General features: G+C 40.3%; 1 non-coding gene across 1 annotated transcript; it reads left to right on the forward strand.

The window, feature by feature from the left end:
* Positions 1-1,657: 1,657 nt before the first annotated feature.
* LOC140837531 (small nucleolar RNA R71) lies at positions 1,658-1,764 on the forward strand. Its single transcript, XR_012119362.1, has one exon. It is a non-coding gene; the product is annotated as a small nucleolar RNA R71 (small nucleolar RNA).
* Positions 1,765-2,526: the final 762 nt, after the last annotated feature.

The following is a 2,526-nucleotide window of genomic DNA, read 5'->3' on the forward strand; positions in this document are numbered from 1 at the left end:
TCTTTTCCTCGTCTAGCTCGTACTCCTGCTTTTCAGTAGTGAGAGTGGCCTCCAATGGTTCTTTCAATCCATCCTGCATAAAATCACAAACGAGAGAATCCAAGACATCAATACGAAAACAACTATCATTGTGCATTGTGTGCTTGAGATTATTGAAGACATCAAAAATAATTTCTTCTTCTCCAACTCTCAGTCTCAATTTCCCCTCTTCAACATTAATCAGTGCTTTCCCTGTAGCCAGAAACGGTCTCCCTAGGATTAAAGGCATCTCTAAATCTTTCTCCATGTCAAGTACCACAAAATCTGCAGGAAAAATAAACTTATCCATTTTCACCAAAACATCTTCGATAATCCTACGTGGATACTTGACAGATCTGTCATCCAGCTGCAACGACATCCTAGTTGGCTTGGGTTCACCTAATCCCAGTCTCCTAAACACAGACAAAGGCATCAGATTAATACTCTAACCAAGATCACATAGAGCTTTATGAAAATTAATGTCACCAATAATGCAAGGTATAGAGAAAATCCCTGGATCTTTTTGCTTAGGAGGCATCTTGTTTTGAACTAAAGCAGAGCAATTTTCAGTCAAATTCACCGTCATATGATCTTCTATCTTCTGCTTATTTGCTAAGATATCTTTCAAGAATTTTGCATAACTTGGCATATTCAATAAAGCATCAGAAAAAGAATGTTAATATGCAATTTTTTAAATATCTCAAGAAATTTACCAAATTGTGCATCTAATTTAGCTTTCTTCATTGTTGCAGGAAAAGGTGGAGGGATAAAAATTTTATTATGTGCAATAGGTGTAGATGTAGAGTTATAAGACTTACCTCCTCGATTTTCCACCTCATCCTCACCGTGCTTGGTCTTTTCCTCATTAGACTCGAGTGCTTTTCCACTATGCAATTCCACAGCCTTCACATGTTCTCTTGGGTTAGTTTCTGTGTTGCTTGGCAAAGCTCCTTGCTCCCTATTAGCAATAAACTTAGCCAATTGTCCAATTTGATTCTCTAACCCCTTTATGGATGCATCTTGGTTCTGAAATCTCGTCTCTGTTGCAGAAATAAATTTAGTCATCATTTGCTCTAAATTGGACTTCTCCTCCCGAGGCGGTTCTGGCTTGAATCCTTGGTGCATCCCATATGGTGGACCTCTTTGTTGGCGATTTTGGTTGTTTTGACCTCCCCATGAAAGTTTGGGTGATTCCTCCATCACGGATTATATGTGTTCGAATAAGGGTCATTTCTAGGACGGTTGTGGAATCCCACTTGTATTACCGGTGCTCCCTCAGGCACATAGAATGGATTGCCATCTTGGCAATTCTGCACGTCATGCTCACCCCCACACTTATCAGAAAATAATTTCTTGCAGACGCATAGCCGACCCACTCATGCTCATCCCATCAATCTTTCTATTCAAAGCCTCTAACTGTGCTGAAACCGCCGACAAATCATTAAATTGATTAACTCCAGCACCTCGTTTCTGCCTATCAGACTGAGGATGATAGCTACTAGCAGCCATCTCCTCCAATAACTCATATCCTTCCTCAGCCGTTTTTCTCAGTAAGTTACCACAGGCAGCAGCATCTATCATAGTACGGTTAGGAGTAAGCAGACCGTAGTAGAAAGTTTGAACAACTAACCCAAGAGGCAGCTCATGGTGTGGACATCTCCTCAACAAGTCCTTGTAGCGCTCCCATGCCTCGTAAAATGACTCTTGCTCATATTGAGCAAAATTAGTAATGTCGGCTCTAAGCTTCATAGTCTTCGACGGAGGAAAGTACTTGATCAGGAATGCCTTTGCCATATCTTCCCATGTAGTAATAGATCCTACAGGCAAACAGTTTAACCACGACTTAGCTTTATCTCTCAGTGAAAATGGAAATAAACGCAAACGAACAGCATCATCAGACACGCCATTAAACTTAAAAGTATCACAAATTTCAAGAAAGTCAGCTATATGAGAATTAGGGTCGTCAAGTGCACTTCCCCCAAATTGGACAGTGTTCTGAATCATCTGAATGATAGCTGGCTTGATCTCAAACTGATTATCTCGGATGACTGGTCTTACGATGCTTGGACGTGCTCCATCAAAAGATGGCTGTGCATAATCCATCATCGGTATACGCCTTGGCTCCTCTCTGTGTTGATCGTCTTCCATTATTTCCTTCGCTCTTTGCTGCTGTAGTCGACGTCTAGCTGTGCGTTCAATCTCGGGGTCAAAAGGCTCAAGCTTAAACTCGAGTGATCTTCGCATACACCACAAGAAAAATCTGCAACACAATGAGAGTATCAAATAACAATAAAATAAATAATACTAAAGAATTTAAATGAAAAATAAAAAATTGTGAATCAACAGTCCCCGGCAACGGCGCCAAAAACTTGATCGAGCAAAATTTGCACAGTGAATAGTCCCAAAATTTATTTTATAAATGAAAGCTCGATTTAAATATCGAAAGTGCACGATAGTCAAGTTATAATAAACGTAAGTGAATACGAGTATCGTTCCACAAGGACTGCG

The sequence above is a fragment of the Primulina eburnea genome, chromosome 7 (assembly GCF_022965805.1).
Source record: "Primulina eburnea isolate SZY01 chromosome 7, ASM2296580v1, whole genome shotgun sequence".
Lineage (NCBI taxonomy): Eukaryota > Viridiplantae > Streptophyta > Magnoliopsida > Lamiales > Gesneriaceae > Primulina > Primulina eburnea.